Source organism: Salmo salar, chromosome ssa09 (genome assembly GCF_905237065.1).
Source record: "Salmo salar chromosome ssa09, Ssal_v3.1, whole genome shotgun sequence".
NCBI lineage: Eukaryota > Metazoa > Chordata > Actinopteri > Salmoniformes > Salmonidae > Salmo > Salmo salar.
Window position 1 is genome coordinate 43776744 of NC_059450.1, and position 26129 is coordinate 43802872.

Genomic DNA, 26129 nt, shown 5'->3' on the forward strand with positions numbered 1-26129 from the left:
CCGCTGTTTAAAATCAATTTTTATGCCATTTTTCTCGTAAAAAAGCGATAATATTCCGACCGGGAAAGCGTGTATACGTACAAAGAGAGAGAAAATAAAAACATCTCGTGCACGAGCCTGAGTCTCAGAGTACTCTGACCAGCCACTATCCAAACGCGATAATGTGTTTCAGCCTGGGGCTGCCTCGATATCATTCAGCTTTTTCCCGGGCTCTGAGAGCCTATGGGAGCCGTAGGAAGTGTCATGTTACAGCAAAGATCCTCAGTCTTCAATAAAAAGAGCCAAGATGAACAACAACTTGTCAGACAGGCCACTTCCTGTTCAGAATCTTCTCAGGTTTTTGCCTGCCATATGAGTTCTGTTATACTCACAGACACCATTCAAACAGTTTTAGAAACTTTAGGGTGTTTTCTATCCAAAGCCAATAATTATATGCATATTCTAGTTACTGGGCAGGAGTAGTAACCAGATTAAATCGGGTACGTTTTTTATCCGGCCGTGTCAATACTGCCCCCTAGCCCTAACAGGTTAAGCTGGAAATGCCTTTCAAACCTTAAAACGTGTAGACTGGTCGGGAATAGTGTGCTTCCGTACAACTTTTTTATATATTTTATACTTTTTAAACTACACTGAACGAAAATATAAACACAAGGACATCAGTCAATTGAAATGAATTCATTAGGCTGTAATCTATGGATTTCACATGACTGGGAATACAGAAATGCATCTTGTTGTTCACAGATATCTTTAAAAAAAGTACTTTTTCCAACTTTTTCCAACAATTGTTTACAGACATATTATTTCTGTCACAATTCCAGTGGGTCAGAAGTTTACATACAGTAAGTTGACTGTGCCTTTAAAGAGCTTGGAAAATTCCAGAAAAGTATGTCATGGCTTTAGAAGCTTCTGATAGGCTAATTGACATCATTTGAGTAAATTGGAGGTGTACCTGTGGATGTATTTCAAGGCTTACCTTCAAACTCAGTGCCTCTTTGCTTGACATCATTGGAAAATCAAAAGAAATCAGCCAAGACCTCAGAATAAAATTGTAGACCTCCACAAGTCTGGTTCATCCTTGGGAGCAATTTCCAAATGCCTGAAGGTACCACGTTCATCTGTACAAACAATAGTACGCAAGTATAAACACCATGGGACCGCGCAGCCGTCATACCGCTCAGGAAGGAGACACGTTCTATGTCTTAGAGATTAACGTACTTTGGTGCGAAAAGTGCAAATCAATCCCAGAACAACAGCAAAGGACCTTGTGAAGATGCTGGAGGAAACATGTACAAAAGTATCTATATCCACAGTAAAACGAGTCCTATATCGACATAACCTGAAAGGCCGCTCAGCAAGGAAGAAGCCACTGCTCCAAAACCGCCATTAAAAAGCCAGACTACGGTTTGCAACTGCACATGGGGACAAAGATCGTACTTTTTGGAGAAATGTCCTCTGGTCTGATTTATCAAAAATAGAACTGTTTGGCCGTAATGACCATTATTATTTTTGGAGGAAAAAGGGGGAGGCTTCCAAGCCGAAGAACACCATCCCAACCATGAAGCACGGGGGTGGCAGCATCATGTTGTGGGGGTGCTTTTCTGCAGGAGGGACTGGTGCACTTCACAAAATAGATGGCATCATGAGGTAGGAATAGCATGTGGATATATTGAAGCAACATCTCAAGACATCAGTCAGGAAGTTAAAGCTTGGTTGCAAATGGGTCTTCCATATGGTCAATGACCACAAGCATGCTTCCAAAGTTATGGCAAAATGGCTTAAGGACAACAAAGTCAAGGTATTGGAGTGGCCATTACAAAGCCCTGCCCTCAATCCTATAGAAAATTTGTGGACAGAACTGAGAAAGTGTGTGCGAGGAAGGAGGCCTACAAACCTGACTCAGTTACACAAGCTCTGTCAGGAGGAATGGGCCAAAATTCACCCATATTATTGTGGGAAGCTTGTGGAGGGCTACCCGAAACGTTTGACCCAAGTTAAACTATTTAAAGGCAATGCTACCAAATACTAATTGAGTGTATGTAAACTTCTGACCCACTGGGAATGTGATGAAAGAAATTAAAGCTGAATTAAATCATTCTCTCTGCTATTATTCTGACATTTCACATTCTTAAAATAAAGTGGTGATCCTAACTGACCTAAGATAGGGAATTTTTACTAGGATTAAATGTCAGGAATTGTGAAAACTGAGTTGAAATGTATTTGGCTCAGGTGTATATAAACTTCCTACTTCAACTGTATATACTACACGGTGTCAGATGAAAGCCCAAAAAGTTGTCATCGATTCCAGTCACCCAAGTCATAGACCGTTCTCTCTGCTACCACACGGCAAGCAGTACGGGACCGCCAAGTCTAGGACCAAAAGGCCCCTTAACAGCTTCTACCCCCAAGCCATAAGACTGCTGAACAATTAAACAAATGGCCACTCAGACTATTTACATTTGATTATCTATGCATAGTCACTTTACAAATTACCTCGACTAACCTGTACCCCCGCACATTGACTCGGTACCGGTATCACCTGTATACAGCCTCGTTATTGTTATGTCATTTTCAAAAAAATTCACTTTACTTTATTTGGTAAATATTTTCTTAACTCTATTTCTTGAACTGCGTTGTTGGTTAAGGGCTTGTAAGTAAGCATTTCACGGTAAGGTCTACACCTGTTGTATTCGGCGCACGTGACAAATACATTTTTATATATTTTTTATTTAGTTGCATGTGTGCTTCCATTCTTGCTCAAAAGGCATATGTGTGCAGATGTGTGTGTCATAGGAACGTGCCATAGCTCTGGCACAGGACTCCACGGTCTGTGCCAGATGTATGGTCTGCAGCTGTGGGGAAATAGCAGAGGTGGGACCAAGTCACTATTATTCAATTCACAAGGTCTGAGTCTCACGTAGAACGGGTCCAAGACTCGAGTCCAAGTTGTGCATTCTAAGAGCATGTCAAGTCGACTTCCAAGTCAAGTAAAAATCTCTACATGTAGATTGACCAAATATATGTAGGCAATAGCCCTAAAGAAATAGCCTCTGTATCAGGCTGAACTGGTCCTATCTGAATAAACACAGGTAGAGAAACCAAATGGAATCTGTCTAACAGGAGCTCAAACTGGTAGAGGGCAGGACTGTACAGCCTCCCCTTGAGAAACCAAATGGAATCAGTCTAACAGGAGCTCAAACAGGTAGGCCTAGATAATATAAGCACTTGGCCCCTGGGACCATACAGTTACCCAATTGGCAATTACAACCAATAAACTGGTTCTACAATGTAAAAGGCAATTTCCACATCCATTGTTACATTGATACATTTGTCTTAATCAGACTATTTCAACAGCATGCATGGAACAATGATTTTCTCTTATTCAATGTTCGGACTCAAAGCGTGACATGCGCAGGCCACATGGCCTATTTCAATGCTCCGCTGAGGCTTTGCACGCTCCTATTATGCACAACAAAAAATGACCGAGACATAGGACATGGAACTCCGACCATAACCAGGAAAAAAAATATATATAAAAGAAAACACACAACTTCTACCTCATGAGTCTTGTGAATGTTCTATAAACATTGCGCTAACTCAGAGCAGGGTAATAAATAGTTGGCTAAATGAAAATGTATTGTAGGCCTATCAAACATAACACAGAAATGTCTACATGTTGCAATAAACGGTACGGGGATGGAAGGATGAAAATCGCTATCAATTATTGTCGTATTAGATAGAAGGTAGATTTACAGCATGGGGCCTATGCATATAAACGTGTGAAACCAACAGCAAACGTTTAAGCAAAAGAAAAAAAGCACTCCAATTGTTAAATACCAGTAGGCCTATGATAGTCATTCTTACCCCGCTTCTGGTGAGCTTGCAAAGTCAACAATGAATATTCTTGATCACCAAACATTTTTTTATTATGGCAATCCTTTCTTCCTACAATTTGACGTGTGTGTTGCACCCGATCCTATCGCTGTACAGCAAATCAGCAATCTGTTCTCTAGCTCACCCGACCTGTGTTGATTGACAGTTTGCTTGTCCAATCAGAGTGCCGAGTGTGCGTTTCACTAGACAATCTTATGCAGGTTTTTTTGTTGCAAGGGCGATGCTGCGGGCGATGCTGCAGTCTCTAGCTTCCTGTAAAGTAATCCGCGTGGACTCTGTGACACAAAATGAGTGACGAAACATTACCTGTCCAAATAATTTCAAGTCGTCAGTCTCAAAGTCAAAGTCGAGTCCTGAGACTTGAGGCTCCAAGTTCAAGTCAAGTCTCAAGTTATCTTATTTTCTATCAAGTCGGGTCTCAAGTCATAAAATGTGTGACTGGAATCAGATCGGGGTCCAAAGTCATGTGACTTGAGTCCACAATTCTGGGAAATAGGTCAAAGGTCATTGCTGATGTAAGGCTGCAGCCCTGGCCTTGAGGATGCAAGTGAGGTGGGGTCAAAGCAATCATAGTGCCTCTGTGGTTCTGGGTCATACAGACAGGAAATGAGGGGCATTTGAAATCAGAGCTTGACGATATACAATAGCTGGCCACTGCAGACCACACGGAGCAGACCACACGGAGCAGACCACACACAGGTCTAACCCCAGTCTGAAAACCAATCCCTATGCTTTTTAGATGAGTAGATTAGTACTTAGTATAACTGAACGAAGGTCATAGTTTTAAGAAATATGGTGGAAGCTTGACTAAGTCCTTCGAAAAACCATGTGGAACCTACATCATGTTGCTTACATCTTTCCCATTCTATCAGATCTACAGACACAGGAGGAGTAGAGACATGGGGTTGTTTTGGACTGAGCAATAGACATGGCCCATCGTTGCTCACACAAAGACACAAAGCACAGTCTGGGAATGTGTTTGGGAATCTGTTAATGAATCTGCACAATGCCAAAGTTGGTCAATAAAGCAAGACACAGTTTATCATGCTATTGTTTTGACATTAGAAAGGGTTGTTGTTGTCAGAGCCAAGATGGCTGCCACCACTGGGGCAGTTTCACAAGATGAGTTTCACAAGATGATTAACACTGATTGTTGTGACACTGAGTCAAGCATACTCTGCCACAGGGTACGCATTTAGTGGTCTGAGTGAGAGCATGCTGTGGTGCAGAGAAAGACAAGCAGGAAAAAAAGAGAAAGATAGAGGGGTGGTTTTGGGAGGATATTACATCATTGCCAAGTGTTTATAATTTTAAAATATACACTCCAAACCGTTTGTCCTGGTGTCCATAAGAACAGCATGGAAGAATGCTGCTGCTCGCAGAAAAAGTCAATCAAGAGCCATGCCGGATGGTTAGGCCTGGTTCCAACCCTCTGTGTCTCTGTGCAGCTGCTTATCCGTTCAAACACAGGACACATGTCAGAAACAGGACTTCTCACTGGTACTAGAAAGCAGTGAGCTCAAGCTTCAGGCGTGGAGGAATACAGTATAGACCTGGCCTGGTTAGTTTGGTATGCTGACAAATGTATCGCATGCATCACGTGGCTTCAAGCCACGACTTTGAAAAGGGGATGATGAATCCAGAATGTAAAGCCTCAGTGGCAGAGAGACCACAGCCTATATTCTGATGGATGATTACGGTGTCAGGCCAGCCACAGACAGCTGATCCTCCTCTCCTATCCTCTCCTCTCCTGTTCTCTCCTCTCTTCCCCTCTCCTCTACTCCTCTGCTCTCAAATCAAATCAAATTCATTTTTATATAGCCCTTCGTACATCAGCTGATATCTCAAAGTGCTGTACAGAAACCCAGCCTAAAACCCCAAACAGCAAGCAAAGCATGTGAAAGAAGCACGGTGGCTAGGAAAAACTCCCTAGGAAAAACTCCCTAGAAAGGCCAAAAACCTAGGAAGAAACCTAGAGAGGAACCAGGCTATGAGGGGTGGCCAGTCCTCTTCTGGCTGTGCAGGGTGGATATTATAACAGAACATGGTCAAGATGTTAAAATGTTAAAATATTCATAAATGACCAGCATGGTCAAATAATAATAATCATAGTAGTTGTCGAGGGTGCAACAAGCACGTCCGGTGAACAGGTCAGGGTTCCATAGCCGCAGGCAGAACAGTTGAAACTGGAGCAGCAGCACGGCCAGGTGGACTGGGGACAGCAAGGAGACATCATACCAGGTAGTCCTGAGGCATGGTCCTAGGGCTCAGGTCCTCCGAGAGAAAGACAGAAAGAGAGAAAGAGAGAATTAGAGAGAACATATTTAAATTCACACAGGACACCGGATAAGACAAGAGAAATACTCCAGATGTAACAGACTGACCCTAGCCCCCCGACACATAAACTACTGCAGCATAAATACTGGAGGCTGAGACAGGAGGGATCAGAAGACACTGTGGCCCCATCCGATGATACCCCTGGACAGGGCCAAACAGGCAGGATATAACCCCACCCACTTTGCCAAAGCACAGCCCCCACACCACTAGAGGGATGTCTCCAACCACCAACTTACCGTCCTAAGACAAGGCCGAGTATAGCCCACAATGATCTCCGCCATGGCACAACCCAAGGGGGGGGCGCCAACCCAGACAGGAAGACCACGTCAGTAACTCAACCCACTCAAGTGACGCACCCCTCCCATGGACGGCATGGAAGAACACCAGTAAGCCAGTGACTCAGCCCCTGTAAAAGGGTTAGAGGCAGAGAATCCCAGTGGAAAGAGGGGAACCGGCAAGGCAGAGACAGCAAGGGCGGTTCGTTGCTCCAGCCTTTCCGTTCACCTTCACACTCCTGGGCCAGACTATACTTAATCATAGGACCTAATGAAGAGATAAGTCTTCAGTAAAGACTTAAAGGTTGAGACTGAGTCTGCGTCTCTCACATTGGTAGGCAGACCATTCCATAAAAATGGAGCTCTATAGGAGAAAGCCCTACCTCCAGCTGTTTGCTTAGAAATTCTAGGGACAATTAGGAGGCCTGCGTCTTGTGACCGTAGCATACGTGTAGGTATGTACGGCAGGACCAAATCGGAAAGATAGGTAGGAGCAAGCCCATGTAATGCTTTGTAGGTTAGCAGTAAAACCTTGAAATCAGCCCTTGCCTTAACAGGAAGCCAGTGTAGGGAGGCTAGCACTGGAGTAATATGATCAAATTTTTTGGTTCTAGTCAGGATTCTAGCAGCCGTATTTAGCACTAACTGAAGTTTATTTAGTGCTTTATCCGGGTAGCCGGAAAGTAGAGCATTGCAGTAGTCCAGCCTAGAAGTAACAAAAGCATGAATTAATTTTTCTGCGTCATTTTTGGACAGAAAGCTTCTGATTTTTGCAATGTTACGTAGATGGAAAAAAGCTGTCCTTGAAACAGTCTTGATATGTTCTTCAAAAGAGAGATCAGGGTCCAGAGTAACGCCGAGGTCCTTCACAGTTTTATTTGAGACGACTGTACAACCATCCAGATTAATTGTCAGATTCAACAGAAGATCTCTTTGTTTCTTGGGACCTAGAACAAGCATCTCTGTTTTGTCCGAGTTTAAAAGTAGAAAGTTTGCAGCCATCCACTTCTTTATGTCTGAAACACAGGCTTCTAGCGAGGGCAATTTTGGGGCTTCACCATGTTTCATTGAAATGTACAGCTGTGTGTCGTCCGCATAGCAGTGAAATTTAACATTATGTTTTCGAATGACATCCCCAAGAGGTAAAATATATAGTGAAAACAATAGTGGTCCTAAAACGGAACCTTGAGGAACACCGAAATGTACAATTGATTTGTCAGAGGACAAACCATTCACAGAGACAAACTGATATCTTTCCGACAGATAAGATCTAAACCAGGCCAGAACTTGTCCATGTAGACCAATTTGCGTTTCCAATCTCTCCAAAAGAATGTGGTGATCGATGGTATCAAAAGCGGCACTAAGATCTAGGAGCACGAGGACAGATGCAGAGCCTCGGTCTGACGTCATTAAAAGGTAATTTACCACCTTCACAAGTGCAGTCTCAGTGCTATGATGGGGTCTAAAACCAGACTGAAGCGTTTCGTATACATTGTTTGTCTTCAGGAAGGCAGTGAGTTGCTGTGCAACAGCTTTTTCTACAATTTTTGAGAGGAATGGAAGATTCGATATAGGCCGATAGTTATTTATAATTTCTGGGTCAAGATTCGGCTTTTTCAAGAGAGGCTTTATTACTGCCACTTTTAGTGAGCTTGGTACACATCCGGTGGATAGAGAGCCATTTATTATGTTAAACATAGGAGGGCCAAGCACAGGAAGCAGCTCTTTCAGTAGTTTAGTTGGAATAGGGTCCAGTATGCAGCTTGAGGGTTTGGAGGCCATGATTATTTTCATCATTGTGTCAAGAGATATAGTACTAAAACACTTTAGTATCTCCCTTGATCCTAGGTCCTGGCAGAGTTGTGTAGACTCAGGACAATGGAGCTTTGGAGGAAAACCCAGATTTAAAGAGGAGTCTGTAATTTGCTTTCTAATGATCATGATCTTTTCCTCAAAGAAGTTCATAAATTTATTACTGCTGAAGTGAAAGCCATCCTCCATTTGCGAAGGCTGCTTTTTAGTTAGCTTTGCGACAGTATCAAAAAGAAACTTCGGATTGTTCTTATTTTCCTCAATTAAGTTGGAAAAATAGGATGATCGAGCAGCAGTGAGGGCTCTTCGATACTGCACGGTACTGTCTTTCCAAGCTAGTCGGAAGACTTCCAGTTTGGTGTGGCGCCATTTCCGTTCCAATTTTCTGGAAGCTTGCTTCAGAGCTCGTGTATTTTCTGTATACCAGGGAGCTAGTTTCTTATGACAGATGTTTTTCGTTTTTAGGGGTGCAACTGCATCTAGGGTATTGCGCAAGGTTAAATTGAGTTCCTCGGTTAGGTGGTTAACTGATTTTTGTCCTCTGACGTCCTTGGGTAGGCAGAGGCAGTCTGGAAGGGCATCAAGGAATCTTTGGGTTGTCTGAGAATTTATAGCACGACTTTTAATGCTCCTTGGTTGGGGTCTGAGCAGATTATTTGTTGCAATTGCAAACGTAATAAAATGGTGGTCCAATAGTCCAGGATTATGAGGAAAAACATTAAGATCCACAACATTTATTCCATGGGACAAAACTAGGTCCAGAGTATGACTGTGGCAGTGAGTAGGTCCAGAGACATGTTGGACAAAACCCACTGAGTCGATGATGGCTCCGAAAGCCTTTTGGAGTAGGTCTGTGGACTTTTCCATGTGAATGTTAAAGTCACCAAAAATTAGAATATTATCTGCTATGACTACAAGATCCGATAGGAATTCAGGGAACTCAGTGAGGAACACTGCATATGGCCCAGGAGGCCTGTAAACAGTAGCTATAAAAAGTGAGTGAGTAGGCTGCATAGATTTCATGACTAGAAGCTCAAAAGACAAAAACGTCATTGTTTTATTTTTTGTAAATTTTAATTTGCTATCGTAAATGTTAGCAACACCTCCGCCTTTGCCGGATGCACGGGGGGTATGGTCACTAGTGTAACCAGGGGGTGAGGCCTCATTTAACACAGTAAATTCATCAGGCTTAAGCCATGTTTCAGTCAGGCCAATCACATCAAGATTATTATCAGTGATTAGTTCATTGACTATAACTGCCTTGGAAGTGAGGGATCTAACATTAAGTAACCCAATTTTGAGATGTGAGGTATCACAATCTCTTTCAATAATGGCAGGAATGGAGGAGGTCTTTATACTAGTGAGATTGCTAAAGCGAACACCGCCATTTTTAATTTTGTCCAACCTAGATCGAGGCACAGACACGGTCTCAATGGGGAAAGCTGAGCTGACTACGCTGACTGTGCTAGTGGCAGACTCCACTAAGCTGGCAGGCTGGCTAACAGCCTGCTGCCTGGCCTGCACCCTATTTCATTGTGGAGCTAGAGGAGTTAGAGCCCTGTCTATATTCGTAGATAAGATGAGAGCACCCCTCCAGCTAGGATGGAGTCCGTCACTCCTCAGCAGGCCAGGCTTGGTCCTGTTTGTGGGTGAGTCCCAGAAAGAGGGCCAATTATCTACAAATTCTATCTTTTGGGAGGGGCAGAAAACAGTTTTCAACCAGCGATTGAGTTGTGAGACTCTGCTGTAGAGCTCATCACTCCCCCTAACTGGGAGGGGGCCAGAGACAATTAATCGATGCCGACACATCTTTCTAGCTGATTTACACGCTGAAGCTATGTTGCGCTTGGTGACCTCTGACTGTTTCATCCTAACATCGTTGGTGCCGACGTGGATAACAATATCTCTATACTCTCTACACTCACCAGTTTTAGCTTTAGCCAGCACCGTCTTTAGATTAGCCTTAACGTCGGTAGCCCTGCCCCTGGTAAACAGTGTATGATCGCTGGATGATTAGTTTTAAGTCTAATACTGCGGGTAATGGAGTCGCCAATGACTAGGGTTTTCAATTTGTCAGAGCTAATGGTGGGAGCCGTCGGCGTCTCAAACCCCACAACGGGAGGAGTAGAGACCAGAGAAGTCTCGGCCTCCGACTCCGACTCGCTTAATGGGGAGAACCGGTTGAAAGTTTCTGTCGGCTGAATAAGCGACACCGGTTGAGCATTCCTACAGCGTTTCCCTCCAGAAGCCATGAGAAAGTTGTCCGGCTTCGGGGACCGTGCGAGGGGGTTTATACTAACGTTACTATCTGTACTTACTGGTGGCACAGACGCTGTTTCATCCTTTCCTACACTGAAATTACCCTTGCCTAACGATTGCGTCTGAAGCTGGGCTTGTAGCACAGCTATCCTTGCCGTAAGGCGATCGTTCTCCTGTATATTATAAGTACAACGACTGCAATTAGAAGGCATCATGTTAATGTTACTTAGCTTCGGCTGTTTGAAGTCCTGACGAACCATGTCCAGATAAAACCTCCGGGGTGAAAAAGTTCAATGAAAAAAGTTGAGTGAGGGAAAAAATAAAAGTATGAATGAAAAAAGTAGAGTGAGGGAAAAAGTAAAAATATACGGTAATGAAAAAGTAAAAAACCGTCAGGTAGCAAAGTAAGATCGGCAACAAAACGCACAGCAGCGTAAACAAGTCTGCAAGTTTCTCCTGCTTTCCTCTCCTGTTCTCTTATCCTATCCTATCCTCCTATGCTCATCTTCTATCCGTATCTCTCCTTCTCTCCTCCTCTTCTATCCTTTCCTCTCTCCCTCTCCTCCTCTTCTCCTCTCCTGTCCCACACAGTGTGGTCTGCTTGTTGATCTTACCTGACAGACTTCAACCAAACAGGGGGGAAACCTGAGATGCTGTATTTGCCTGGGAGTTAATGGTGTGATGTTGGCTTCCTGAGATTGGTCTGGTGTTCTAGTGTCCCAGTGTGTTCTAGTGTCCCAGTGTCTTCTGGTGTCCCAGTGTCTTCTGGTGTCCCAGTGTCTTTGGGTGTCCCAGTGTGTTCTAGTGTCCCAGTGTGTTCTAGTGTCCCAGTGTCTTCTAGTTTCCCAGTGTGCCAGTGTCTGTCTTCTAGTGTCCCAGTGTGTTCTAGTACCCCAGTGTGTTCTAGTGTCCCAGTGTGTTCTAGTGGCCCAGTGTGTTCTGGTGTCCCAGTGTGTTCTAGTGTCCCAGTGTGTTATAGTGTCCCAGTGTGTTCTAGTGCCCCAGTGTGTTCTAGTGTCCCAGTGTGTTCTAGTACCCCAGTGTGTTCTAGTGTCCCAGTGTGTTCTAGTGGCCCAGTGTGTTCTGGTGTCCCAGTGTGTTCTAGTGTCCCAGTGTGTTCTAGTGTCCCAGTGTGTTCTAGTGCCCCAGTGTGTTCTAGTGCCCCAGTGTGTTCTAGTGCCCCAGTGTGTTCTAGTGTCCCAGTGTGTTCTAGTGTCCCAGTGTGTTCTAGTGTCCCAGTGTGTTCTAGTGCCCCAGTGTGTTCTAGTGTCCCAGTGTGTTCTAGTGTCCCAGTGTCTTCTAGTTTCCCAGTGTCCTAGTGTCTTCTAGTTTCCCAGTGTCCTAGTGTCTTCTAGTTTCCCAGTGTCCCAGTGTGTCCCAGTGTCTTCTAGTGTCCCATTGTCTTCTAGTGTCCCAGTGTCGTCTAGTGTCCCAGTGTCGTCTAGTGTCCCAGTGTCTTCTAGTTTCCCAGTGTCCCAGTGTGTTCTAGTGTCCCAGTGTGTTCTAGTGGCCCAGTGTCTTCGAGTGTCCCAGTGTGTTCTGGTGTCCCAGTGTGTTCTGGTGTCCCATTGTCTTCTGGTGTCCCAGTGTGTTCTGGTGTCCCAGTGTGTTCTGGTGTCCCAGTGTCTTCTGGTGTCCCAGTGTCTTCTAGTGTCCCAGTGTGTTCTAGTGTCCAAGTGTCTTCTAGTTTCCCAGTGTCCCAGTGTCTTCTGGTGTCCCAGTGTCTTCTGGTGTCCCAGTGTCTTCTGCTGTCCCAGTGTGTTCTAGTGTCCCAGTGTGTTCTAGTGTCCCAGTGTGTTCTAGTACCCCAGTGTATTCTAGTGTCCCAGTGTATTCTAGTGTCCCAGTGTGTTCTAGTGTCCCAGTGTGTTCTAGTGTCCCAGTGTGTTCTAGTGTCCCAGTGCCCCAGTGTGTTCTAGTGTCCCAGTGTGTTCTAGTGTCCCAGTGTGTTCTAGTGTCCCAGTGTGTTCTAGTGTCCCAGTGTGTTCTAGTGTCCCAGTTTGTTCTAGTGCCCCTGTGTCTTCTAGTGCCCCAGTGTCTTCTAGTGTCCCTGTGTCTTCTAGTGTCCCAGTGTCTGTGTCTTCTAGTGTCCCAGTGTGTTCTAGTGTCCCAGTGTGTTCTAGTGGCCCAGTGTGGTCTAGTGTCCCAGTGTGTTCTAGTGTCTTCTAGTGGCCCAGTGTCTTCTAGTGGCCCAGTGTCCCAGTGTGTTCTGGTGTCCCTGTGTCTTCTGGTGTCCCAGTGTCTTCTAGTTTCCCAGTGTCCCAGTGTGTTCTGGTGTCCCAGTGTGTTCTGGTGTCCCAGTGTGTTCTAGTGGCCCAGTGTCGTCTAGTGGCCCAGTGTCGTCTAGTGGCCCAGTGTGTTCTAGTGTCCCGGTGTGTTTTAGTGTCCCAGTGTCGTCTAGTGGCCCAGTGTCGTCTAGTGGCCCAGTGTCGTCTAGTGGCCCAGTGTCGTCTAGTGGCCCAGTGTGTTCTACTGGCCCAGTGTGTTCTAGTGTCCCAGTGTCTTCTAGTTTCCCAGTGTCCCAGTGTGTTCCAGTGTCCCAGTGTGTTCCAGTGTCCCAGTGTCTTCTAGTGTCCCAGTGTGTTCTAGTGTCCCAGTGTCTTCTAGTGTCCCAGTGTCTTCTAGTGTCCCAGTGTCTTCTAGTGTCCCAGTGTCTTCTAGTGTCCCAGTGTTGTCTAGTGTCCCAGTGTGTTTTAGTGTCCCAGTGTGTTTTAGTGTCCCAGTGTGTTCTAGTGGCCCAGTGTCGTCTAGTGGCCCAGTGTCTTCTAGTTTCCCAGTGTCCCAGTGTCTTGTGGTGTCCCAGTGTCTTGTGGTGTCCCAGTGTCTTGTGGTGTCCCAGTGTGTTCTAGTGTCCCAGTGTGTTCTAGTGTTCTAGTGTCCCAGTGTCTTCTAGTTTCCCAGTGTCCCAGTGTCCCAGTGTGTTCCAGTGTCCCAGTGTCTTTTAGTGTCCCAATGTGTTCTAGTGTCCGAGTGTCTTCTAGTTTCCCAGTGTCCCAGTGTCTTGTGGTGTCCCAGTGTCTTGTGGTGTCCCAGTGTCTTGTGGTGTCCCAGTGTGTTCTAGTGTCCCAGTGTGTTCTAGTGTTCTAGTGTCCCAGTGTGTTCTAGTGTCCCAGTGTCTTCTAGTGTCCCAGTGTGTTCTAGTGTCCCAGTGTGTTCTAGTGTCCCAGTGTGTTCTAGTTTCCCAGTGTGTTCTAGTGTCCCAGTGTGTTCTAGTGTCCCAGTGTGTTCTAGCGTCCCAGTGTGTTCTAGCGTCCCAGTGTGTTCTAGTGTCCCAGTGTGTTCTAGTGTCCCAGTGTGTTCTAGTGTCCCAGTGTGTTCTAGTGGCCCAGTGTCTTCTAGTGTCCCTGTGTCTTCTAGTGGCCCAGTGTCCCCCAGTGTCCCAGTGTGTTCTAGTGGCCCAGTGTGTCTAGTGTTCTAGTGTCCCAGTGTGTTCTAGTGTCCCAGTGTGTTCTAGTGTTCTAGTGTCCCAGTGTCTTCTAGTTTCCCAGTGTCCCAGTGTCCCAGTGTGTTCCAGTGTCCCAGTGTCTTCTAGTGTCCCAATGTGTTCTAGTGTCCCAGTGTCTTCTAGTTTCCCAGTGTCCCAGTGTCTTGTGGTGTCCCAGTGTCTTGTGGTGTCCCAGTGTCTTGTGGTGTCCCAGTGTGTTCTAGTGTCCCAGTGTGTTCTAGTGTCCCAGTGTGTTCTAGTGTTCTAGTGTCCCAGTGTGTTCTAGTGTCCCAGTGTGTTCTAGTGCCCCAGTGTCTTCTAGTGTCCCAGTGTGTTCTAGCGTCCCAGTGTGTTCTAGTGTCCCAGTGTGTTCTAGGGTCCCAGTGTCTTCTAGTGTCCCAGTGTCTTCTAGTGTCCCAGTGTGTTCTAGCATCCCAGTGTGTTCTAGTGTCCCAGTGTCTTCTAGTGTCCCAGTGTGTTCTAGTGTCCCAGTGTGTTCTAGCGTCCCAGTGTGTTCTAGTGTCCCAGTGTGTTCTAGTGTCCCAGTGTCTTCTAGTGTCCCAGTGTCTTCTAGTGTCCCAGTGTGTTCTAGCATCCCAGTGTGTTCTAGTGTCCCAGTGTGTTCTAGTGCCCCAGTGTGTTCTAGTGTCCCAGTGTGTTCTAGTGTCCCAGTTTGTTCTAGTGCCCCTGTGTCTTCTAGTGCCCCAGTGTCTTCTAGTGTCCCAGTGTCTTCTAGTGTCCCAGTGTCTGTGTCTTCTAGTGTCCCAGTGTGTTCTAGTGTCCCAGTGTGTTCTAGTGGCCCAGTGTGGTCTAGTGTCCCAGTGTGTTCTAGTGTCTTCTAGTGGCCCAGTGTCTTCTAGTGGCCCAGTGTCCCAGTGTGTTCTGGTGTCCCTGTGTCTTCTGGTGTCCCAGTGTCTTCTAGTTTCCCAGTGTCCCAGTGTGTTCTGGTGTCCCAGTGTGTTCTGGTGTCCCAGTGTGTTCTAGTGGCCCAGTGTCGTCTAGTGGCCCAGTGTCGTCTAGTGGCCCAGTGTGTTCTAGTGTCCCGGTGTGTTTTAGTGTCCCAGTGTCGTCTAGTGGCCCAGTGTCGTCTAGTGGCCCAGTGTCGTCTAGTGGCCCAGTGTCGTCTAGTGGCCCAGTGTGTTCTACTGGCCCAGTGTGTTCTAGTGTCCCAGTGTCTTCTAGTTTCCCAGTGTCCCAGTGTGTTCCAGTGTCCCAGTGTGTTCCAGTGTCCCAGTGTCTTCTAGTGTCCCAGTGTGTTCTAGTGTCCCAGTGTCTTCTAGTGTCCCAGTGTCTTCTAGTGTCCCAGTGTCTTCTAGTGTCCCAGTGTGTTTTAGTGTCCCAGTGTTGTCTAGTGTCCCAGTGTGTTTTAGTGTCCCAGTGTGTTTTAGTGTCCCAGTGTGTTCTAGTGGCCCAGTGTCATCTAGTGGCCCAGTGTCTTCTAGTTTCCCAGTGTCCCAGTGTCTTGTGGTGTCCCAGTGTCTTGTGGTGTCCCAGTGTCTTGTGGTGTCCCAGTGTGTTCTAGTGTCCCAGTGTGTTCTAGTGTTCTAGTGTCCCAGTGTCTTCTAGTTTCCCAGTGTCCCAGTGTCCCAGTGTGTTCCAGTGTCCCAGTGTCTTTTAGTGTCCCAATGTGTTCTAGTGTCCGAGTGTCTTCTAGTTTCCCAGTGTCCCAGTGTCTTGTGGTGTCCCAGTGTCTTGTGGTGTCCCAGTGTCTTGTGGTGTCCCAGTGTGTTCTAGTGTCCCAGTGTGTTCTAGTGTTCTAGTGTCCCAGTGTGTTCTAGTGTCCCAGTGTCTTCTAGTGTCCCAGTGTCTTCTAGTGTCCCAGTGTGTTCTAGTGTCCCAGTGTGTTCTAGTGTCCCAGTGTGTTCTAGTTTCCCAGTGTGTTCTAGTGTCCCAGTGTGTTCTAGTGTCCCAGTGTGTTCTAGCGTCCCAGTGTGTTCTAGCGTCCCAGTGTGTTCTAGTGTCCCAGTGTGTTCTAGTGTCCCAGTGTGTTCTAGTGTCCCAGTGTGTTCTAGTGGCCCAGTGTCTTCTAGTGTCCCTGTGTCTTCTAGTGGCCCAGTGTCCCCCAGTGTCCCAGTGTGTTCTAGTGGCCCAGTGTGTCTAGTGTTCTAGTGTCCCAGTGTGTTCTAGTGTCCCAGTGTGTTCTAGTGTTCTAGTGTCCCAGTGTCTTCTAGTTTCCCAGTGTCCCAGTGTCCCAGTGTGTTCCAGTGTCCCAGTGTCTTCTAGTGTCCCAATGTGTTCTAGTGTCCCAGTGTCTTCTAGTTTCCCAGTGTCCCAGTGTCTTGTGGTGTCCCAGTGTCTTGTGGTGTCCCAGTGTCTTGTGGTGTCCCAGTGTCTTGTGGTGTCCCAGTGTGTTCTAGTGTCCCAGTGTGTTCTAGTGTCCCAGTGTCCCAGTGTGTTCTAGTGTCCCAGTGTGTTCTAGTGTCCCAGTGTCTTCTAGTGTCCCAGTGTGTTCTAGCGTCCCAGTGTGTTCTAGTGTCCCAGTGTGTTCTAGTGTCCCAGTGTCTTCTAGTGTCCCAGTGTCTTCTAGTGTCCCAGTGTGTTCTAGCATCCCATTGTGTTCTAGTGTCCCAGTGTCCCAGTGTCTTGTGGTGTCCCAGTGTCTTGTGGTGTCCCAGTGTCTTGTGGTGTCCCAGTGTGTTCTAGTGTCCCAGTGTGTTCTAGTGTCCCAGTGTGTTCTAGTGTTCTAGTGTCCCAGTGTGTTCTAGTGTCCCAGTGTGTTCTAGTGCCCCAGTGTCTTCTAGTGTCCCAGTGTGTTCTAGCGTCCCAGTGTGTTCTAGTGTCCCAGTGTGTTCTAGGTTCCCAGTGTCTTCTAGTGTCCCAGTGTCTTCTAGTGTCCCAGTGTGTTCTAGCATCCCAGTGTGTTCTAGTGTCCCAGTGTCTTCTAGTGTCCCAGTGTGTTCTAGTGTCCCAGTGTGTTCTAGCGTCCCAGTGTGTTCTAGTGTCCCAGTGTGTTCTAGTGTCCCAGTGTCTTCTAGTGTCCCAGTGTCTTCTAGTGTCCCAGTGTGTTCTAGCATCCCAGTGTGTTCTAGTGTCCCAGTGTGTTCTAGTGCCCCAGTGTGTTCTAGTGTCCCAGTGTGTTCTAGTGTCCCAGTTTGTTCTAGTGCCCCTGTGTCTTCTAGTGCCCCAGTGTCTTCTAGTGTCCCAGTGTCTTCTAGTGTCCCAGTGTGTTCTAGCGTCCCAGTGTGTTCTAGTGTCCCAGTGTGTTCTAGGGTCCCAGTGTCTTCTAGTGTCCCAGTGTCTTCTAGTGTCCCAGTGTGTTCTAGCATCCCAGTGTGTTCTAGTGTCCCAGTGTCTTCTAGTGTCCCAGTGTGTTCTAGTGTCCCAGTGTGTTCTAGCGTCCCAGTGTGTTCTAGTGTCCCAGTGTGTTCTAGTGTCCCAGTGTCTTCTAGTGTCCCAGTGTCTTCTAGTGTCCCAGTGTGTTCTAGCATCCCAGTGTGTTCTAGTGTCCCAGTGTGTTCTAGTGCCCCAGTGTGTTCTAGTGTCCCAGTGTGTTCTAGTGTCCCAGTTTGTTCTAGTGCCCCTGTGTCTTCTAGTGCCCCAGTGTCTTCTAGTGTCCCAGTGTCTTCTAGTGTCCCAGTGTCTGTGTCTTCTAGTGTCCCAGTGTGTTCTAGTGTCCCAGTGTGTTCTAGTGGCCCAGTGTGGTCTAGTGTCCCAGTGTGTTCTAGTGTCTTCTAGTGGCCCAGTGTCTTCTAGTGGCCCAGTGTCCCAGTGTGTTCTGGTGTCCCTGTGTCTTCTGGTGTCCCAGTGTCTTCTAGTTTCCCAGTGTCCCAGTGTGTTCTGGTGTCCCAGTGTGTTCTGGTGTCCCAGTGTGTTCTAGTGGCCCAGTGTCGTCTAGTGGCCCAGTGTCGTCTAGTGGCCCAGTGTGTTCTAGTGTCCCGGTGTGTTTTAGTGTCCCAGTGTCGTCTAGTGGCCCAGTGTCGTCTAGTGGCCCAGTGTCGTCTAGTGGCCCAGTGTCGTCTAGTGGCCCAGTGTGTTCTACTGGCCCAGTGTGTTCTAGTGTCCCAGTGTCTTCTAGTTTCCCAGTGTCCCAGTGTGTTCCAGTGTCCCAGTGTGTTCCAGTGTCCCAGTGTCTTCTAGTGTCCCAGTGTGTTCTAGTGTCCCAGTGTCTTCTAGTGTCCCAGTGTCTTCTAGTGTCCCAGTGTCTTCTAGTGTCCCAGTGTGTTTTAGTGTCCCAGTGTTGTCTAGTGTCCCAGTGTGTTTTAGTGTCCCAGTGTGTTTTAGTGTCCCAGTGTGTTCTAGTGGCCCAGTGTCATCTAGTGGCCCAGTGTCTTCTAGTTTCCCAGTGTCCCAGTGTCTTGTGGTGTCCCAGTGTCTTGTGGTGTCCCAGTGTCTTGTGGTGTCCCAGTGTGTTCTAGTGTCCCAGTGTGTTCTAGTGTTCTAGTGTCCCAGTGTCTTCTAGTTTCCCAGTGTCCCAGTGTCCCAGTGTGTTCCAGTGTCCCAGTGTCTTTTAGTGTCCCAATGTGTTCTAGTGTCCGAGTGTCTTCTAGTTTCCCAGTGTCCCAGTGTCTTGTGGTGTCCCAGTGTCTTGTGGTGTCCCAGTGTCTTGTGGTGTCCCAGTGTGTTCTAGTGTCCCAGTGTGTTCTAGTGTTCTAGTGTCCCAGTGTGTTCTAGTGTCCCAGTGTCTTCTAGTGTCCCAGTGTCTTCTAGTGTCCCAGTGTGTTCTAGTGTCCCAGTGTGTTCTAGTGTCCCAGTGTGTTCTAGTTTCCCAGTGTGTTCTAGTGTCCCAGTGTGTTCTAGTGTCCCAGTGTGTTCTAGCGTCCCAGTGTGTTCTAGCGTCCCAGTGTGTTCTAGTGTCCCAGTGTGTTCTAGTGTCCCAGTGTGTTCTAGTGTCCCAGTGTGTTCTAGTGGCCCAGTGTCTTCTAGTGTCCCTGTGTCTTCTAGTGGCCCAGTGTCCCCCAGTGTCCCAGTGTGTTCTAGTGGCCCAGTGTGTCTAGTGTTCTAGTGTCCCAGTGTGTTCTAGTGTCCCAGTGTGTTCTAGTGTCCCAGTGTCTTCTAGTTTCCCAGTGTCCCAGTGTCCCAGTGTGTTCCAGTGTCCCAGTGTCTTCTAGTGTCCCAATGTGTTCTAGTGTCCCAGTGTCTTCTAGTTTCCCAGTGTCCCAGTGTCTTGTGGTGTCCCAGTGTCTTGTGGTGTCCCAGTGTCTTGTGGTGTCCCAGTGTGTTCTAGTGTCCCAGTGTGTTCTAGTGTCCCAGTGTGTTCTAGTGTCCTAGTGTCCCAGTGTGTTCTAGTGTCCCAGTGTGTTCTAGTGTCCCAGTGTCTTCTAGTGTCCCAGTGTGTTCTAGCGTCCCAGTGTGTTCTAGTGTCCCAGTGTGTTCTAGTGTCCCAGTGTCTTCTAGTGTCCCAGTGTCTTCTAGTGTCCCAGTGTGTTCTAGCATCCCATTGTGTTCTAGTGTCCCAGTGTCCCAGTGTCTTGTGGTGTCCCAGTGTCTTGTGGTGTCCCAGTGTCTTGTGGTGTCCCAGTGTGTTCTAGTGTCCCAGTGTGTTCTAGTGTCCCAGTGTGTTCTAGTGTTCTAGTGTCCCAGTGTGTTCTAGTGTCCCAGTGTGTTCTAGTGCCCCAGTGTCTTCTAGTGTCCCAGTGTGTTCTAGCGTCCCAGTGTGTTCTAGTGTCCCAGTGTGTTCTAGGGTCCCAGTGTCTTCTAGTGTCCCAGTGTCTTCTAGTGTCCCAGTGTGTTCTAGCATCCCAGTGTGTTCTAGTGTCCCAGTGTCTTCTAGTGTCCCAGTGTGTTCTAGTGTCCCAGTGTGTTCTAGCGTCCCAGTGTGTTCTAGTGTCCCAGTGTGTTCTAGTGTCCCAGTGTCTTCTAGTGTCCCAGTGTCTTCTAGTGTCCCAGTGTGTTCTAGCATCCCAGTGTGTTCTAGTGTCCCAGTGTGTTCTAGTGCCCCAGTGTGTTCTAGTGTCCCAGTGTGTTCTAGTGTCCCAGTTTGTTCTAGTGCCCCTGTGTCTTCTAGTGCCCCAGTGTCTTCTAGTGTCCCAGTGTCTTCTAGTGTCCCAGTGTGTTCTAGCGTCCCAGTGTGTTCTAGTGTCCCAGTGTGTTCTAGGGTCCCAGTGTCTTCTAGTGTCCCAGTGTCTTCTAGTGTCCCAGTGTGTTCTAGCATCCCAGTGTGTTCTAGTGTCCCAGTGTCTTCTAGTGTCCCAGTGTGTTCTAGTGTCCCAGTGTGTTCTAGCGTCCCAGTGTGTTCTAGTGTCCCAGTGTGTTCTAGTGTCCCAGTGTCTTCTAGTGTCCCAGTGTCTTCTAGTGTCCCAGTGTGTTCTAGCATCCCAGTGTGTTCTAGTGTCCCAGTGTGTTCTAGTGCCCCAGTGTGTTCTAGTGTCCCAGTGTGTTCTAGTGTCCCAGTTTGTTCTAGTGCCCCTGTGTCTTCTAGTGCCCCAGTGTCTTCTAGTGTCCCAGTGTCTTCTAGTGTCCCAGTGTCTGTGTCTTCTAGTGTCCCAGTGTGTTCTAGTGTCCCAGTGTGTTCTAGTGGCCCAGTGTGGTCTAGTGTCCCAGTGTGTTCTAGTGTCTTCTAGTGGCCCAGTGTCTTCTAGTGGCCCAGTGTCCCAGTGTGTTCTGGTGTCCCTGTGTCTTCTGGTGTCCCAGTGTCTTCTAGTTTCCCAGTGTCCCAGTGTGTTCTGGTGTCCCAGTGTGTTCTGGTGTCCCAGTGTGTTCTAGTGGCCCAGTGTCGTCTAGTGGCCCAGTGTCGTCTAGTGGCCCAGTGTGTTCTAGTGTCCCGGTGTGTTTTAGTGTCCCAGTGTCGTCTAGTGGCCCAGTGTCGTCTAGTGGCCCAGTGTCGTCTAGTGGCCCAGTGTCGTCTAGTGGCCCAGTGTGTTCTACTGGCCCAGTGTGTTTTAGTGTCCCAGTGTCTTCTAGTTTCCCAGTGTCCCAGTGTGTTCCAGTGTCCCAGTGTGTTCCAGTGTCCCAGTGTCTTCTAGTGTCCCAGTGTGTTCTAGTGTCCCAATGTCTTCTAGTGTCCCAGTGTCTTCTAGTGTCCCAGTGTCTTCTAGTGTCCCAGTGTGTTTTAGTGTCCCAGTGTTGTCTAGTGTCCCAGTGTGTTTTAGTGTCCCAGTGTGTTTTAGTGTCCCAGTGTGTTCTAGTGGCCCAGTGTCGTCTAGTGGCCCAGTGTCTTCTAGTTTCCCAGTGTCCCAGTGTCTTGTGGTGTCCCAGTGTCTTGTGGTGTCCCAGTGTCTTGTGGTGTCCCAGTGTGTTCTAGTGTCCCAGTGTGTTCTAGTGTTCTAGTGTCCCAGTGTCTTCTAGTTTCCCAGTGTCCCAGTGTCCCAGTGTGTTCCAGTGTCCCAGTGTCTTTTAGTGTCCCAATGTGTTCTAGTGTCCGAGTGTCTTCTAGTTTCCCAGTGTCCCAGTGTCTTGTGGTGTCCCAGTGTCTTGTGGTGTCCCAGTGTCTTGTGGTGTCCCAGTGTGTTCTAGTGTCCCAGTGTGTTCTAGTGTTCTAGTGTCCCAGTGTGTTCTAGTGTCCCAGTGTCTTCTAGTGTCCCAGTGTCTTCTAGTGTCCCATTGTGTTCTAGTGTCCCAGTGTGTTCTAGTGTCCCAGTGTGTTCTAGTTTCCCAGTGTGTTCTAGTGTCCCAGTGTGTTCTAGTGTCCCAGTGTGTTCTAGCATCCCAGTGTGTTCTAGCGTCCCAGTGTGTTCTAGTGTCCCAGTGTGTTCTAGTGTCCCAGTGTGTTCTAGTGTCCCAGTGTGTTCTAGTGGCCCAGTGTCTTCTAGTGTCCCTGTGTCTTCTAGTGGCCCAGTGTCCCCCAGTGTCCCAGTGTGTTCTAGTGGCCCAGTGTGTCTAGTGTTCTAGTGTCCCAGTGTGTTCTAGTGTCCCAGTGTGTTCTAGTGTTCTAGTGTCCCAGTGTCTTCTAGTTTCCCAGTGTCCCAGTGTCCCAGTGTGTTCCAGTGTCCCAGTGTCTTCTAGTGTCCCAATGTGTTCTAGTGTCCCAGTGTCTTCTAGTTTCCCAGTGTCCCAGTGTCTTGTGGTGTCCCAGTGTCTTGTGGTGTCCCAGTGTCTTGTGGTGTCCCAGTGTGTTCTAGTGTCCCAGTGTGTTCTAGTGTCCCAGTGTGTTCTAGTGTCCTAGTGTCCCAGTGTGTTCTAGTGTCCCAGTGTGTTCTAGTGTCCCAGTGTCTTCTAGTGTCCCAGTGTGTTCTAGCGTCCCAGTGTGTTCTAGTGTCCCAGTGTGTTCTAGTGTCCCAGTGTCTTCTAGTGTCCCAGTGTCTTCTAGTGTCCCAGTGTGTTCTAGCATCCCATTGTGTTCTAGTGTCCCAGTGTCTTCTAGTGTCCCAGTGTGTTCTAGTGTCCCAGTGTGTTCTAGTGTCCCAGTGTGTTCTAGTGTCCCAGTGTGTTCTAGTATCCCAGTGTGTTCTAGTGTCCCAGTGTGTTCTAGTGCCCCAGTGTGTTCTAGTGTCCCAGTGTGTTCTAGTGTCCCAGTGTGTTCTAGTTTCCCAGTGTGTTCTAGTGTCCCAGTGTGTTCTAGTGTCCCAGTGTGTTCTAGCGTCCCAGTGTGTTCTAGCGTCCCAGTGTGTTCTAGTGTCCCAGTGTGTTCTAGTGGCCCAGTGTCTTCTAGTGGCCCAGTGTCTTCTAGTGTCCCTGTGTCTTCTAGTGGCCCAGTGTCCCCCAGTGTCCCAGTGTGTTCTAGTGTCCCAGTGTGTTCTAGTGGCCCAGTGTCTTCTAGTGGCCCAGTGTGTTCTAGTGTCCCAGTGTGGTCTAGTGTCCCAGTGTGTTCTAGTGGCCCAGTGTCGTCTAGTGGCCCAGTGTCTTCTAGTGTCCTAGTGTCTTCTAGTGGCCCAGTGATGTCTAGTGTCCCAGTGTCGTCTAGTGGCCCAGTGTGTTCTAGTGGCCCAGTGTCGTCTAGTGTGCCAGTGTGTTCTAGTGTCCCGGTGTGTTCTAGTGTCCCGGTGTGTTCTAGTGTCCCGGTGTGTTCTAGTGTCCCAGTGTGTTCTAGTGGCCCAGTGTCGTCTAGTTTCCCAGTGTGTTCTAGTGGCCCAGTGTGTTCTAGTGGCCCAATGTCCCAGTGTTTTCTAGTGGCCCAGTGTGTTCTACTGGCCCAGTGTGTTCTAGTGACCCAGTGTCGTCTAGTGGCCCAGTGTCGTCTAGTGGCCCAGTGTGCTTTAGTGTCCCATTGTTTGCATAAAGTTACGGAACGGGTTGGTTTCAGTGGGCCCAGTCTCACCATTGAATGTCTGAGCATTTTTGTTTGTTTCAGAACAGTTCCTAGTGTGTTCCTGGTGTTGTCTTCTCTGTCAGTGTTCTGGTTCAGTGTTCTGTCCCAGTCAGTTGTGTGTACTAAAAAGTACAGCGGTAAAGATGCACCACAACCTATCACTGAGAGATGATAGAGAGCTATGTTGCACAACAGATCACAACAATCAACTTTTTACTGCCTGGCTGCAACTGTATCTCAGTGTTATATTGGTTCCATCCTGGCGTTTCGTTCCAGTGTTCTGTCCCACGGTTCTGTCCCGGTGTTCCGTCCCGGCGTTCCATCTCGGTGTTCCATCCCGGCGTTCCGTCCCGGCGTTCCATCTCGGTGTTCCATCCCAGCGTTCCATCTCGGTGTTCCATCCCAGCGTTCCATCTCGGTGTTCCATCCCGGCGTTCCGTCCCGGCGTTCCATCTCGGTGTTCCATCCCGGCGTTCCGTCCCGGCGTTCCATCTCGGTGTTCCATCCCAGCGTTCCATCTCGGTGTTCCATCCCAGCGTTCCATCTCTGTGTTCCATCCCGGCGTTCCATCCCGGCGTTCCGTCTCGGTGTTCCATCTCGGCGTTCCGTCCCGGCGTTCCATCCCAGTCTTCCATCCCAGTGTTCCATCCCAGTGTCTATCTGTGTGAAGCTCTGCCAGATGCATGTGTCTGAGCGCCCAGAGCCCTGCTCCTGATAGTGTGACCACAGAGTTGGTTCACTCTGCAGGGGACAGTGACTGCAGCAAACTGACCCTACACTGACTACACACTGACTACACAGCTCATTTCTCTGTTGCACCCAGTTTTTTACAAGGCCATAGCGGCCCCAGCCACAACCAGCCCTGGGGCTGCTATGGAAAGTAGTGCATTTTGGGATGCAGTGCTTTTTACTGTAGTGCAATATGTCCCTCTCTGCACAGTGCTGCAACCCCTATGTTAGTTATGACAGGAGATATTAGCTCTCTTTTGTTGTGAGAGGAACCAGTACTTGATATCCTGGTCAAATATTAGAGTGCAATACTGTATTTGCCTTTCCATGTATTTGTATTCCTACATATGACAAGACTATGAACTTGACTCATCCTGCAGGCATAAATGGAGTTTTACACCCCATCTCTCTCTCCATTTCTCATCCCAAACTGTCATTGAAATTATTTGTTTGTATGCAATATCTGACCTCTGAGCGTATGGATGTACAGTTGAAGTCGGAAGTTTACATACACCTGAGCCAACTACATATAAACTCAGTTTTTCACATTTCCTGACATTTAATCCTCGTAGAAATTTGCTATTTTAGGTCAGTTAGGATCACCACTTTATTTTAAGAATGTGAAATGTCAGAATAATAGTAGAGAGAATGATTTAATTCAGCTTTTATTTCTTTCATCACATTCCCAGTGGGTCAGAAGTGTACAATCACTCAATTAGTATTTGGTAGCATTGCCTTTAAATTGTTTAACTTGGGTCAAACGTTTCGGGTAGCCTTCCACAAGCTTCCCACAATAAGTTGGGTGAATTTTGGCCCATTCCTCCTGACAGAGCTTGTGTAACTGAGTCAGGTTTGTAGGCCTCCTTCCTCGCACACACTTTTTCAATTCTGCCCACATATTTTCCATAGGATTGAAGGCAGGGCTTTGTGATGGCCACTCCAAACCTTGACTTTGTTGTCCTTAAAACATTTTGCCACATCTTTGGAAGTATGCCTGGGGTCATTGTCCTTTTGGTAGACCCATTTGCGTCCAAGCTTTAACTTCCTGACTGACGTCTTGAGATGTTGCTTCAATATATCCACATACTTTTCCTCCCTCATGAAGCCATATATTTTGTGAAGTGCACCAGTCCTTCCTGCAGCAAAGCACCCCCACAACATGATTCTGCCACCCCCGTGCTTCACGGATAGGATTGTGTTCTTCGGCTTGCAAGCATCCCCCTTTTTCCTCTAAACATAAAGATGGTCATTATGGCCAAACAGTTATATTTTTGTTTCATCAGACCAGAGGACATTTCTCCAAAAAGTACGATCCTTGTCCCCATGTGCAGTTGCAGACTGTAGTCTGGCTTTTTTATGGCGGTTTTGGAGCAGTAGCTTCTTCCTTGCTGAGCAGCCTTTCAGGTTATGTCGATATAGGACTTGTTTTACTGTGGATATAGATACTTTTGTACCTGTTTCCTCCAGCATCTTCACAAAGTAATTTGCTGTTGTTCTGGGATTGATTTGCACTTCTCGCACCAAAGTACGTTCATCTCTAGGAGACAGAACGCGTCTCCTTCCTGAGCGGTATGACGGCTTCGTGGTGGAAATAATCTGTCTGTAAACCATTGTTGGAAAAATTACTTGTGTCATGCACAAAGTAGATGTCCTAATCGACTTGCCAAAACTATAGTTTGTTAACAAGAAATTTGTGGAGTGGTTGAAAAAACAAGTTTTAATGACTCCAACCTAAGTGTATGTAAACTTCTGAATTCAACTGTATTTGACTGACCCTCAAACCTCTCTCTCCGTCCCTGTAGAAACTGGTGTGCGTATGTACAGTATGAATGTAAATGACTGACCCTCTCTCTCTCCCTCCCTGTAGAAACTGGTGTGCGTATGTACAGAATGAATGTATATGACTGACCCTCTCTCTCTCCCTCCCTGTAGAAACTGGTGTGCGTATGTACAGTATGAATGTATATGACTGACCCTCTCTCTCTCTCTCCCTCCCTGTAGAAACTGGTGTGCGTATGTACAGTTTGAATGTATATGACTGACCCTCTCTCCCTCCCTCCCTGTAGAAACTGGTGTGTGTATGTACAGAATGAATGTATATGACTGACCCTCTCTCTCTCTCTCTCTCCCTGTAGAAACTGGTGTGTGTATGTACAGTATGAATGTATATGACTGACCCTCTCTCTCTCCCTCCCTGTAGAAACTGGTGTGCGTATGTACAGTATGAATGTATATGACTGACCCTCTCTCTCTCTCTCCCTCCCTGTAGAAACTGGTG

The 26129-nt window shown here is 47.6% G+C and overlaps 1 protein-coding gene across 2 annotated transcripts in view; it reads left to right on the forward strand.

The window, feature by feature from the left end:
• LOC106611378 (EMILIN-1) overlaps positions 1-26129 on the forward strand; it is a 106854-nt gene that overhangs the window by 57023 nt on the left and 23702 nt on the right. The gene's annotated exons all lie outside the window — the stretch shown is intronic.